This window comes from Myotis brandtii, unplaced genomic scaffold, assembly GCF_000412655.1.
Source record: "Myotis brandtii unplaced genomic scaffold, ASM41265v1 scaffold297, whole genome shotgun sequence".
In the NCBI taxonomy this organism is placed as follows: domain Eukaryota; kingdom Metazoa; phylum Chordata; class Mammalia; order Chiroptera; family Vespertilionidae; genus Myotis; species Myotis brandtii.
In genome coordinates, this window is record NW_005361351.1 from 111,257 (window position 1) to 126,382 (window position 15,126).

General features: G+C 46.7%; 1 protein-coding gene across 6 annotated transcripts in view; it reads right to left on the minus strand.

Moving 5' to 3' along the window:
• Positions 1-15,126, minus strand: part of PFKFB3 (6-phosphofructo-2-kinase/fructose-2,6-biphosphatase 3) — an 84,293-nt gene that overhangs the window by 68,919 nt on the left and 248 nt on the right. The gene's annotated exons all lie outside the window — the stretch shown is intronic.

Here is a 15,126-nt window from a genome sequence, read left to right on the forward strand (position 1 = left end):
CCCACCCTCCTTCCCCCCAAGCCTTCACCACCCTATTGTCTGTGACTATGGGTTATGCATATGAGTTCATTGGTTGATCTCTTCCCCACCCCCCATCCACTCTCTCCTGCCTTCCCATTGTTCATCAGTTTATGTTGTTCATTAGATTCCACAGATGAGTGAGATCATGTGATACTTAATCTTTCTCTGACTGGCTTATTTCACTTAGCATAATGCTCTCTAGGTCCATCCATGCTGTTGCAAATGGTAAGAGTACTTTCTTTTTTATAGCACCGTAGTATTCCACTGTGTAGATATACTGTTTAAATATTTTTTTTTAATTGATTTCAGAGAGGAAGGGTGAGGGAGGGAAATAGAAACATCAAAGATGAGAGAGAATCATTGATTGGCTGCCTCCTGCACGCCCCCTACTGGGGATTGAGCCAGAAACCTGAGCATGTGCTCTGACCAGGAATCGAACCAGGAAATCCTGGTTCATAGGTTGACACTCAACCACTGAGCCACACCGGCTGGGCTGCAGTAATAATTTTTAAAAGCCTTAAATCTATACTATTACTCTTAAGCATGTGCCCTGACCAGGAATCGAACCAGGAAATCCTGGTTCATAGGTTGACACTCAACCACTGAGCCACACCGGCTGGGCTGCAGTAATAATTTTTAAAAGCCTTAAATCTATACTATTACTCTTACTAACATTAATAGTAGTAAAATTAAAACTATTTTAAAGGGGAGGGTAGGTAGGAAAGCTCTTCTTTGTAAAATAATGCCAACTAATAGATATTGAATGACAGAATTAGTAAATTGACATTTTTTAGCCACCATAATTATGTTTCAGTCAAAAATAAAAAATATACACTAAAACCACTGCATAAAAGATTATTGGGAAAAACCCTGGCCAGTGTGACTCAGTTGGTTAGAGCATCATCCCATACACCAAAAGTTAGCGGGTTCAATTCCCAGTCTCAGCACATAACTCAGGTTATGGGTTCAATCTCCTGTCAGGGTATGTGCAGAAGGCAACCAACCAATGTTTCTCACCTCTCTCTCTCTCTCTCTCTCTCTCTCTCTCTCTCTCTCTCCCTTCCTTTCTCTAAAATAAATTTTAAACAAAGATTATTTGGAACAGAATATTGTATTCACATGTCGTGGGTGATCCTAAAAGATCCTCAACAGATATGTTTTTAATTACAAAGGGGGAGAAGTTACCTTTACAAATGACACAAAGAAATATTTACATCATGATTAAAGGGACAAGCGAACACTCTAGTCCCGTAATTTTTCAACCGATGTGTCATAAGAATTTTTAAAACATGCAGTAACTGGGGGAATAAGGACACATTTGTAATACCTTAATAAAGAAAAAAAATGCAGTACCTATTTAATTAGGGGTACTGACCTCTTTTCCCTTGGATTGTCAAATAAAAAAATGACAACAGTCAACACACCATGGCTGTCTATTGTGAATGAATCAGAATTTTACCTATTGTTTTTGTCAGATCAGCAAAAAAGTGTATTTTTTGGTGTGCCACAGAATTTTAGTAATTAGTTTATGTGTGCCATGAGATGAGTAAGGTTGAAAATCACTGCCCTAATCTGTTGACATAATGCCAATAAGAAGGACACACATTATCTATGCAGTTTTCCTGCCAAAAATGTTTGACCTGAATCTAATAATGTAACAATCAGGCAATTTGCTTTCTAGGGGCAAAAAAAAAAAAAAATGGCCTGGATCTTCAAAAATATCAATTATTAAAATAGGATTAAGACTAGCCCTGCCTGGCAGCCATGGTTCAGTGGTTGAGTGTCCACCTACGAATCAGAAGGTTACAGTGCAGTGCCAGGTCAGGGCACATGCCTGAGTTACAGGCTCAATCTCCAGTAGAGGGTGTACAGAGGCAGCCAATCAGTGATTCTCATTATTGATGTTTCTATCTCTCCCTTTCCCTTCCTCTCTGAAATCAATAAAAACACATTAAAAAAAAAAAAAAGACCCTAGCTGGTTTGGCTCAGTGAATAGAGCGTCACCCATGGACTGAGGGGTCCTGGGTTCAATTCTGGTCAAGGGCAAGTACCTCATTCGCAGGCTCGATGCCTGGCCCAGGCAAACAATCCATGTCTCTCTCTCACATCGATATTTTTCTCTCTGTGTGTCCCTCCCCCTCCCCCATTCTCTCTAAGAATCAATGGAAAAATATCCTTGGGTGAGGATTAACAACAACAAAAAATAGTCATTAGCAATATTGAATGTAGCTATCTATCAGAGTGTAACTCCTTCAGACTGCTGTATAATATTCCATTGTTGACTGTACCAAGAATTAATTCATTCTTCTGTCTGTGTGCATTTTGTTGTTTAAAAGTGTTCCTGCCCTAGTTGGTTTGACTCAGTGGTTAGAACGTCAGCCTGCCGCACTATAGGGTCCCGGGTTCAATTCCGGACAAGGGCACAGTCCCAGATTTCGGGGTTGATCCCCAGTAGGGGGCGTGCAGGAGACAGCCAATCAATGATTCTCTCTCATTATTGATGTTTCTGTCTCCCTTCCTCTCTGAAATCAATAAAGATATATGAAAAAAATTAAAAGTGTGCAGTTAGAGGCGAGATCAGTGTGCTGCTGTGAACATCCCCTGGGCATGAGTTTCTCTCAGTGACACATCTCAGAATGACACACCTGGTTACAGGGTATGTGAATTTCAATTTTACAAGGTAATTCCAAACTGTTTCCAAGGCACTTGTACCAATTTACACGCCCACCACAATGTATCAGACACCCTTCTGATATACATGCTCTCCAACCCTGAAAGCTGTCAGACTTCTTGACTTATGCCAGCCAAACGGGTGAAATTGTGTCTCCCATTGTAGTCTTCATCTGCATTTTCCTGGTCACTGTACAGGTTAAATATCTTTATTTCCTTATGTTATCTTACACACTGGCTGATTTTTTTTAAAGGTTTTACCAGTCATTCTGTTATTTCCAACCGAAGCCAGCGAAAGGAACACAGCCACAGAGAAAAAAAGGACTGTCTCCTTGCTCAGTACAGTTGGTCCTTCTATAGAATGGATTATGATTTTACTGTCATGCTGTGTGTTACTTATTGGTATGCATTCCAAAATGATTTTTTAAAAGTTTTGTAAGGTTAAGAAATCAATTTCCTATAAAGCAGTAGTGACAGTATGACCTTTGCTTCATTCAAATAGCTCTCAATGAAAAGCTTTTATCTAACCCAGGATTTGCACAAAACATGATTTCAGCTTTAAGTGGATTCCATTTTTCTCCATTTTTATCTGGGAAATGATGTAATAACAGCAAACATGATTCATGGTAAAGTGGATGCTAACTGACTCATTTTTATTATAAAGGGATGACATTCAAGTTTTAGATGTTTCACACAGAACCAGGCAATATGCAGATTCAGATTTCTTTACTGTTACTATGAGGCAGCACGTTGATGATAACATAATTCTTGTTTTGATTTTCTTTTTTTTAATATATTTTATTGATTTTTTTACAGAGAGAAGGAGAGGGATAGAGAGTTAGAAACATCGATGAGAGAGAAACATTGATCAGCTGCCTCCTGCACACCCCCTACTGGGGATGTGCCCGCAACCAAGGTACATGCCCTTGACTGGAATCGAACCTGGGACCCTTCAGTCCGAAGGCCGACGCTCTATCCGCTGAGCCAAACCGGTTAGGGCTTGTTTTGATTTTCTAATATGTCTGTTGACAGAACTGATTTGAAATATATCTATAGTTTCAAGTCTGTAGTCCAGGGCTATAAAATTAAGGTGGATTCTTTCCTTTTATTATTCAAACATTAATGAGATTTAAAAATCCATTTCTCTAAAATGAGGTCATCTAGCTGTCATCAAGCCTATGGCTCAGGGCTTGGCTGGAGGTAGGGTGACCAACAATCCGGGTTTGCCTGGGATTGAGGAGGTTGTTGGGTCTCCTGACTTTCCATGCTAAACTGGGGAAATTCCAGGCAAACCAGGTTGAACTGGTTGCCCTGTTTGGAGGCTAACATGGTCAGCTCAAGGCTGGGCTGAGTTTGTTCAGGAAGCCTTCCTGGAGCAGGTTTTTCCCCTTCCCCTACAATCGAGCCTTTCACTGTTTACAGAAACTGAGGAACAGACAGAAATGTAACTGCTAACTAGGCAGCATGGAAAACCTACCAAATGCTTCCCTACCATCTTGGAAAATATCCGCACTCAGCACCCATGTGTAAACCACATAAAAACTTCACAAATCCCTCAGGCGCGGCAATAATCAGCAACCATGATTTTGAAAGCCAGTTTCTTCTTCAAAGAAGGGTCTGTCAGGCAGTTGGCCAGAGCATAAGGTGGCTTTCTAGAAGGCTGCTTGCTGAGTCCCCATCCTTTTGACCCATGGACAGAAACAACCTCAGGGAAATCCCACTGCTACTGTCATCGTTACTCTACAAGGTTGCAGAGCTCAAGGAACTCATAGAAACCTCAGCCTCTGCTGTTGGTGCAGCTGTGAAAACAGGCAGTGCTCACCAGCATCTCTACATGCCTCCTAGGATGAAGTTAGGACACATCCACAACTCACTCTCACCCACATCCAATCCACCGACAAATCCTGCTGTCCCTATCTCCTAAATATATTCAGAATCCAGTCACAACCACCTGCCCTCCACCATCCTGACCTAAGCCAGAGTCGCCGCTGCCAGATGGATCTGGTCTCCCTGCTTCGTCCTCATCACTCTACAAGCTACTTTCAGGAGGGCAGCCACATACTGTACAAATGGGTTAAAATATGCAGTTTATTAATTCCACACCTCCGCTAAAGTCTGAAGAGGGCTTCCCATCCCACTCTGAGTGAGAGGCCAAGGCCTTACAATGATCTCCATGATTCGCCCCTGTCTTTCTGACCCTTGCCCCATACTCACGCTGCTCCAGCCTCACCAGCCTCCAACATTCATACATACTAGAGGCCCGATGCACAAAATTCGTGCACTGGTAGGATCCCTAGGCCTGGCAGGCCAATTAGGGCCTTCCAGCTGCCAGCCGGGGCCTCCCTTCGTTCCACACCGCCCCCTGGTGGTCAGCGCACATCATAGCGAGTGGTCGAACTCCCAGTCTGTCTAACTCCTGCCCGAGGGGACAATTTGTATATTAGCCTTTTATTGTATAGGATTAAAAAAAGAATCAACCAATGAATGCATAAATAAGTGGAACAACAAATTGGTGTTTTTCCCTCTCTCTCAAAAAAAAAAAAAAGTCCCTGACTCTGCTTCCTCTTTTTGCTTGACTTTCCTCCTCAGCACTTGTACCCATCGGGCTCCTCTGTATTTTCTCACTTCTCTGTTTATTGCCTATCTGCCCCTATTAGAATGTAAGCTCCACGAGGTAGGTGTTTTGTTCAAGGCTGCACCCTCAACACTTCATCCACACCTGGTCAAGTAGGCACTGAACAGCTGTTTGCCACAATATTGAAGGGTTTATGGAAGTGACTAAAGTAACATCACAAGCCAGGGCAGGTACCAGCTGGCTTCCAATTGTGTTTCTTGCATTTTCTACCAAATTTCCTCAGTTACCCTCCCTTTCTTAGTGTTCCCAAAATGTTTATTTTATAAATGCCCCCAGAAAAATGTGGCACTTGCAGATGGCTGGTTGTTGTTGAGCCTCCATTTTTTATCCAGATTCACTGTTGCTTCCCACAGCTGCCTAGCTCAGGAAGCCCTCACAAAGAGGTTGTCCACCTTCAGTGCCTGCCTGCAGAAGCCCAAAACAGATCAACCACATCTTGCTGGAAACTCTAACTCACACCTGGAACCCTAGCTGCAAGGGAGTCTGGGAAACGCAGCTGGTAGCTTCCCAGCAACTGCAGTACAAGCTGTTGCACTAGCATGGCATTTTCAAGATTGTTCATTAGTCCTCATTAGTGGCCTAGAAATCAATGTATTGGAACCAGTTCAGAATTTCCTTTTTTTTTTTTTTTTTAATCCTTATCCAAGGAAATTTTTCCACTGATTTTTAGAGTGAGTGGAAGGGAGGAAGGTCAGGGAGAGACAGAAGGAGAAACATCAATGTAAGACATATTGATTGGTTGCCTCCAACACAACCCCTGCCCCTACCGGGGCCAGGGATCAAACCTGCAATAGAGGTACCTCCCCTTGACTGGAAATCAAACCCTTGACCCTTTGGTCCACAGGCTGACACTCTAACCACTGAGCAAATTAGCCAGGGTTCTTTTCTTTTTTAAGTGAAAGTGAGTTTATTAGTGAAGCAGTGAGACACAGAATGGGCTACTCCAGACAGTGAAATGGAATAGATTAGAAAATGTCAGTGTACTGTATGTCCTAAGGATAAGTACTGTTTCATGAATATTTCTGTCCAGTCCTCAACCAAGAACTTTCTTCGCACATCAGACTTTTTAAAAACTCCCCAGTGAACTCGAATGTGTGGTCAGGAATAAGAGCCACAGATGCCTGGTTTTGTTATTAGAGAATTGGTGGTTCTGTACCCGTTGTTCCAGGCCAGCATCTGGCTACCCTGAGTCAGGTCTTGGTACAGAAGGCCAGGCTTTCCCTAGATTCCATCTGCATCAAAATGCATCTTTCTCATGGCCACGGTCTTCTCTTTCTCTCTTCCTGCTTTGAAACCCACTCTTCCTTGGGGGCACCTCTCAAAGCCCCTGCTTGCCACCCACTGACTGCTGAAACCTTGCTCTTCCTGTGATTGGATGGCCCACGTCCCCAAGCTTCCTGGATGACTTCAGCAGCCGTGGGGAGGGCTTCCTGAATCCGATCACTGGGGTTCAGTACGTCAAGCAGACAGGCAAAATACCAAAGCAATTCAGGCCTAAGAAAGAACATAGCTGTTTCCTCAAAAGATCCAGGACAGCTCTGCACCCTGCACATCAAGGGAGGAAAGCCAGGGCAAGGTCCCTCCCACAGAAGACCTGCTTGTTTTCCACCTGGCCAATGACACGGGGAGGAGGAAGCCTCTCTTTCTGACGAACTGGTGGTTAGCACGGGCAGGGGAAGTGCGCTTGCTGAACTGTCATATCAGATGCCTTCCGGAGCAACATCTGGAGGGGCTGCTTGTGGATGGGGCAGGATAGCCACAAACCCGTTTCCTCCTCAGACCTCCCCAGCCTGGCTTCCAACCAGGACTTGGTACATCCCCACGGTTAGGCACCCCTTAGTCCCTGGACACAAGATGCAGCCAGGAGCCATAGGTGCTGTTTGGAGCCAATAAGAAGGGCCACTCCTCCCTCCTACTGTTGTCCCCTCCACTAGCCTAGTCACCATGCAGAAACAGTAGAACTAGTCTTCTGCAGGACATGAAATGAGCAATTTTTTTTATACTTTCCTGCATTTTCCACGTTGCTTACAATTGAACATATGTGGAAAACACTAGGGCTTCCAATTTGTGAAATAAATTAATTCAATCTCTTCCTGACAGTCTTTCTTGAGGTTCTGCATGGGAGGACCTGCTACTAAGGATTACTTTAGACTCTGGGAAGAATTGCAGAGTTCTTAGCCCTGGACCGACCTGAAGGAACCGAGGGCCTATGATGATAACAGCCTGGCCTCAGAGACAGAGATCTAGACAGGCCTCGTAGGACAGAAAGGTATCGTGTGCGTCCATGGAAGGTGGGCTCCAACACCAACTTCCTTTTGGCACAAATTTCAGTCCTGAAATCGAAGCCGCAGAAGCAGAGACCAGAGAAGCCAGGGCCATGACTTCATTTGCTGCGTTGCTGCAAACTTAGCCTCTGGCCTGGAGACACTGGGAGAGAGCAGGCGGGGTCCCAGGACATGGCACAGAGAGAAACCCTCTGCCTCCTGCAGCCAACTTAGCCTACAGCAGCGGTTCTCAACCTGTGGGTCGAAACCCCTTTGGCGGTCGAACGACCCTTTCACAGGGGTCGCCTAAGGCCATCCTGCATATCAGATATTTACATTACAATTCATAACAGTAGCAACATTACAGTTATGAAGTAGCAACGAAAATAATTTTATGGTTGGGTGTTGCTGCAAACTTAGCCTCTGGCCTGGAGACACTGGGAGAGAGCAGGCGGGTCCCAGGACATGGCACAGAGGGTGGCACATGCCTCCTGCAGCCAACTTAGCCTAGAGGCTTGGCACACTCTGTGTTGCAATAAGCATCCAGGCAATTGGGAAGCATCATCTCTGAGTCAAAGTTGGAGGGACTCTCTGTTCACACCCTTCTTTTACAGACGGCTGAAGCCAAGTGCTCTGAAGCAGCTTACTTGAGATCACCATCCAGTTACTGGCACAGGTGGACCTGTCACTCCCTGGACAATGAACTCCCAGGCTACTGTTTTCTACACATTCCATTCCTAATGAAGGCCGTGTCCTGCCACACCTCAGAGGCTCCATCCAGCTTCCTGCATCACCACTTCTACTGCATATGGGTATCTGCCAGGGCCGCTCTCAGAAGTGTCCTGGCAAAGGACTAATAAATACTTAGAGACTAACTGATCTGTAAACAGGGCCACATTCCTGCACAAGGAGTGTTCTGGGGTGCAGTCACCTGGGAGCCACCATATTGGGGGCCTGGCTGATGTTAGAGAGGACCTGGGGTCTTGTGTCATCAGACCACAACTCCTACAGAACAGCAGGCAGGGGTCAGGGCTGGGGGCACTCCTCCCTTCTCTGCCCTTCTCCTTCCTCTGTCCCACTGCCTCTGCCTCCCCCACTGCCCTTTTGTGACATCTTTCCCCCTTGTTCCTTTTATCCAGCTTCAACATAAATACAACAATTGGGAAGGATGGGAAGACTGGCCTTCCTTACACCCCAAGGTATAGTTTCCCACACCTCCTGGGGATTGGCTGCAGATATGGAGGAAAGGAAAAGGCTAGGTACTAGGACAAATATGAAGACCCAAGCCCTGCCCTCAGGAAGGTCCCAGTGGCCTGGGAAGTCAGAAGAGACTCACAGTTCACTGCAGAGGATTAAGAATGTGCTGGATGCTTGAACACTTCAAGGATCTACTGGTGTTTTGGGCTCTCTACAAGAAGAGAGCCTGCCTGCATGAGACTCCCCCTGAGCTGAATGAACCAATATGCAGACTACAGCTAGTGCTTGCAGCCCCTGTTGATATTGTTAATGTTGTTCAGAGTCCCTCACAAGTACCAAAATGGTGACCAAAGTAAATATCAGAAATGTGTCCGCCTTGCTTGCATTTATGGCTTGGCATTATCTTTATTTTAAATTTACATATGGGGAGGGGACCATAATCTTTCGGGGATTATGGTTTTGATTATCATAATTTGGCTCTGCAACTACCGATTCCAGAGGAAATGGGAGTTTCTAACAAATGACCACACCCAAGAATTTATGAAGCACTTGCCACCATCTGGCCCTGTAGAAAAGTATGATATACAGACCCTCCCCCGAATGGCTGACAGATGAACACCCAGGAAACACTTTGAGGACATGTTTGAAATGCTGGTTACAGGACAGGATACACCCAAAAGAGTGCAATCTACTTAGATTAGATGGAAAAGGGGCAGAGAAGACTTGAATTTGAGCAGGGCCATAAGGAACGATGAGAAGCATTCACATGTGCATGCCTGTGTAAATGTAGCGTGAAGGATGGCAGGCATTTGGGAGGGTGTGGTGGGTCCGAGAAAAGGAAAGGATGTCAGAGGGAAGCAACAGGTTGCAAAAGCACAGGGTGGCCCTGGGCTGGCCACTAGTGGACGCTAAGGAACACACCTGATCACAGCAGAGTAATAGGAAAATGTTAGAAGGGTGCAGCTCAATGATGAAAGGCCTGCAAAGACATTGTCAGCTGAGAATTCACAAGATACAAGATAAACCACTGAGGGGAAACCTAGAGATGAAAGGCCCCTGATCAGACACTGAGCCAAAGCCAATGTCCCTCAGTCCCCTTCTTTGGGGAACATGCTACAGTTGTGTCAGGGGCAGAGCTCTGAAGTGGCCAGGGAGCCCTGTTCTCATCCAGGAAGCTGGTAGGCCCAAGGGTGGAGAGAGCACCCCAGAACATAGTCTGCCAATGCAGACACCAGAGCAGAGGGCGGTGCCTGGCACAACAGAGGCGCTCAGGAAAGGAAGGGGAGAAGCAAGGACCAGCCCAGCTCCTCCTGGACAGTGTCTTTCAGGATCTGCTCTTTGCATTCCCACTGGAGAGAGAAAGGAAGGAGAGGTCCTGGTTTGGGATCTAAAAATGCTGAACTCTTTGTGATTGAGTTCTCGATGCAAGCAGCTGACCTGCAGGAATTCCAAAGGGGTTGCTTCCCCTTTGATGGAACAACTTGTTTTTCCCTCTGTTCCCTGGGCATCCCTGGAACCTTGTGACCAGAAGGGGACTGATCAGCTCACTCTGCAGCTGTGGCCTGACATCTGCCTGGTCTATCAACCCCACAACACCCGTCAGGAGCTATGTGCTCAGCACCTGACAGCTGTGTCTGAGTGACCTCAAAAGAAGCAGAGGCCAGCCATCTTCATGTGCAGGCCCATCTGGGTCTGTCTGCATTCATCTCTCAATGATTCAGATGAGTCAGGCATCTATGTCTGTCCTTCTACTTGATTCTCGTGAGAAAAGTTTCTGGTTCATAATGTGACATTTCATCCTATATGGTTTCTGCCTGACATACATATCATTGTGGTCTATGCTGAAAGCCCAAATTCAGACATCAAAGTCCCAGCTCTAGTTAGCACCCAGGTTGATGAGGGAACTTAGAAAAGTTACACAACCTTTCTAAGCCTTACCATGGAAATAACACCAGCCACATCAGAGGGCAGTTGTGAGGACAAATGAACACATATAAGGCACTTAGCACAGCACTTAGGACTTGGAAGGTGCTCAGTAAGTGTTAGTTTGCTATCTTATTGTTATTTAGTTAGAACCTCCACCTGCTAGTTTCCTGACCCTTCCAAAGGTGGGGATGTGCAAGAATACTTGGACATCCCCAAGTATTCAGCTGCTATCTGAAGACATTTTTATAGGTTTCTTGACCTGAAAAGGGACATCAAGAATTTATTGAAAACCCCCAATCTCTGAGCAGAGCCACACCTAAATGACCTGAAAAATCACCACTTATCTTATTTTTAAAGCTCTCCTCTCTTAGAGAAACTGCCTCAACTTCCCTTCACAACTAGTTTCCAGCTTTTAAAAAATATATTTTTATTAATTTTAGAGAGGAAGGGAGAATGAGAGAGTGATAGAAACATCAATGATGAAAGAGAATCAATCGGCTGCCTCCTGCACACCCCACACTGGAGATCAAGCCTGCAACCTGGACATGTGCCCTTGGCGGGTGGTGGTGAGTGGAGCTGGTCAAGTTTCAGCTTTTTTTAAAAATTAATCTCCACCTGAAGATATTTTTTTATTGATTTTTAGGGAGAGTGGAAAAGAGAGGGAAAGTCAGAGAGAAGTATCGATGTGAGAGAAACACATATCGACTGGTTGCCTCCTGTATGGGCCTCGACCAGGACCCGGGCCAGGGCAGAGCCTGCAAACGAGGTACATGCGCTTGACCAGGACCCTTTGGTCCACAGGCCAACCCTCCATCCACTGAGCAAACTGGCTAGGGCTCCAGCTTTTTTTTTTTTAAATCCTCACCTGAAGATATGTTTTTATATGTGTTTGTTTTTGTTTTGTTTTTCATTGATTCTACAGAGAGAGGAAGGGAAAGAGAGAGAGAAACATGGATCGGTTGCCCCCTGTCTGAGCCCCAACCGGTACCAAACTCACAACCTGGGTATGTGCCCTGAGTGGGAATCAAACTTGCAACGGGATAATGCCTTAACTACTGAGCAACACAGGCCAGGGCTAGTTTCCAGTTTTAATCACCCCCTTCATGACCTTTCTCCCAGAGTCTCATTTTTCCTGCCCCCTTTTGTTCTCACAAATTTCCTTCATGTTTCAGGCAAGGACATTTCCTTCTCCTTACTCCAACCAACCTGAAAACCTACTTCTTCCAGCAGCTTAGCCGAGGATCCAACTCTGTTCCCCAACCACCACCACCATCACCCTGGAACCGGCCAAGAAGAGACATGAGCATGAACGCAGTGCTTACATTTCATCCCACCTGCCAGCTGGAAAGGGCAGTGCCAGCTGCAGCCCGGGCCAGTCTCAGCCACCACCAGCCATTCTGTTCATGCTACACAGTTTCTGCCTGACATTATCATAGCACTGTGGACCATGTTGGAGAGGCCGAAAGGTCTAACTACAGGGAGGGAATTGCCAAGTCTGTCTTATTGAGCCAGCACTTAGTGTATCCTGGTGCATAGCAAGCCACTCAATCTAGAGAATGAACAAATGAATGAATGAATGAATGAATGAGTCCCTCCCAAAGTCTTACTTGTCAAGACACAGAAACACAGCATGGGAAGGGAATTAACAGTTAATTAACCTTCAAGGTTAGCCAGAAGGAAGTGCTCCATCTGGCTTCCCTTCTTTTTGGGAAGGAACAGCAAAATTATTTCATTTCCTATTTTTTCTTAATTACTTTTTTTTTCAATCCTCACCCGAGGACATGTTTTTATTGATTTTAGAGAGAGAGGAAGAGAAAGAGAAAAACATTGATGTGAGAGAGAAACATCAATTGGTTGCCTCCCATACAAGCCCCAACCAGGGATCGAACCTGCAACCTGGGTATGTGCCTTGACTGGGACTGGAACCCACAACCTTGTGGTGTATGGAAGGATGCTCCAATCAACTGAGCCACTCGGCCAGGACCTTAAATTACTTTTCTGAATAGCCAATACATTCACATAGTTAAAAATCCAAAAAATATATGTATAATTTCCCACCCTTGGAAGTCATTAACCACCCGGAGCTTCAGTTTCTTCTTTGGCCAAATGGGCATTTGAAAAGCGATGGCTGTGGTGGGACTGGTGAGAAGATGCACAGAAAAACAAACACTTAGCGAGGTGAGATCTGTGCAGACAAGGAAGGTGGATTCTGAAGTCTCCACTACCTGACAGTTGCAGGAAGGGGTTGCTGCACCACCCTCACAGGCAGAACTTTCCACCTCTAGGCAGCTCCAGGTGACGTCTCATCACCATCCTATATAATAAGAGGCTAATGTGCAAATCCACCGAACAGCAGAATGACCGGTCGCTATGATGTGCACTGACCACCAGGGGGCAGATGCTCAACACAGGAGCTGCCCCCTGGTGGTCAGTGCGCTCCCTCAGAGGAAGTGCTGCTCAGCCAGAAGTCGGGCTCACGGCTGGCGAGCGCAACGGACTGCAAGAGGGTTCCCAGACTAGAAGAGGGCACAAGCCAGGCTAAGGGACACCCCTCCCTGAGTGCACAAATTTCGTGCACCAGGCCTCTAGTATTGAATAAGCCCTGTCTCCCTGTAATTTCTACTGTGCTTGCTTCTAAATAGCACTCAGTGAAATGGAGGGTGGTTCTGCCTTAGACTCGAAATCCTCCAGAGTCCCCACCCTGGCTTACATTGAGGCCTCCAAAAAACCCAAGACTGTTTCTCACACCCTGGAAGATTCAGAAATCAGCATCCACAGAATGAAGGGACAGTATTTTCCTCTTCATGCAGAAAGTTCTCTTCAGATAAAAAAAGACAAACGAAAAAGCTTACCATGGTTGGCAGTGTGCAAATGTTTCGTCCTGTGCAATATAATAATACACTAAAATATGCTGTCATAAAGTGAAATTTTCATATATAAAAATAATCTAACAGCCTAGTTGTTTGATCCTTGCTGCATAAGGGTTCCCAGAGTGCTGGCTAAAGTAAACAGGCATCTTTGCCTTTTACTAGTAGTGTTTGCCACCAGAGACCTCAAGGACACAGTGGGCAGGAGAAGGGCTCAGCTCCACAGAGAAATGACCATTCATACTGCCGTGAAATGAGGTCAGGTGGTGGCTCGGAGAGAACCTCCCGAGACAAGGTGGCCACGTTATATATGGAATAATGGAGACATTGAGGACAGTAACCGTGGGACTAAACGTCATCAGCTGACTGAGGACCTGACAGAGCTCAACCTTCCTGTCCTTAGCTATCTCCTTCCTTCTCACAACCACCCACCAACGGGACAGGAAGTGCCAACCATCCCCCTTCACAACCAGGAGCTCCATAACGGCATCTTAGCAACCTCTGTTTAAGGGACAAAGGGCAATATGGTGCCACGGCAACTGCAGCATCAACCAGACAATCTGAATTATGAGAGAAGTGAAGAGAGGGCAAGAAAGGTGGGGTGGAGGGAGCAGGGAGCAAGCTCACAGCATGGTCCCAGGTTCCAGGTCCCAGGTCCCCCAGAGTCAAGGCTTCCTCTCAGTTCTCACCTCAATTGTGGGGGTAGGGAAGCTTTGGGTCTAGAGTGATAATGAGTCACCAGAGGCCAAGCCTCTCTCAACACAAATAGAAAAAGCAGAGGAGTCAGATAGTTCTGACTAGAAAGTAAATAAGCATCTCCCTCCCTATCCCAAGGCTCCCACCCCAGCTCTACAGTGCCTGGGGAGCAGCAGGGCCGCCCATAAATGGGCCAAATACAAGGGCGACCCTTATCCAGGCAAGGACCATGGGAGCATCTGGGACTTAGTGGCAGACCGTGCACACACACCCACCCACCACCCCGTGCTGCGGAGAAAGCGCCAATGAAATGCCCAACTGCCTCCTCATCACCTAGGCCAGGCCTGCAGGTGGGCCAGGTGGGGCGCTCCAGGCAGGGGGCCCTGCACACCAAGGAAGATCTTGCCAGAGGGCACCTTCCTAGTCCGAGCCGGGCTCACCTCGCAAAGTGTTTGCTTTTCTGTGCACCGTCTCACCAGTCCCCACACAGTCGTCCCTATTCAAGCGCCCATTTTGCCAATGAAGAAACCGAGGCTGCAGGTGGTTGGTTACATGACTTCCCACGGATCGAAGGTGGGAAAGGGGGAAGACGGGACTCACACTCAGACCTGCGTCCCGCACCAGCCGCGCCCCCAGCCCTCTGGTCCCCCTCCTAGACTCGGACTGCAATCAGCGCGTGCAGCCGGTCCGGCGCTGCGAAGCTCCCGCCACTGCAGAGCCCCCAGCTGTTCCCTCGCAGAACCCTCTCCCACCTGCATCTCGGAACTTGAATGGAGCGCGATTGCGGGGGACTAGCGCCCAGCTCTGCACACCGGCTCCGGCACCCGGCGTCCGCCCGCTGGCCAGGAGG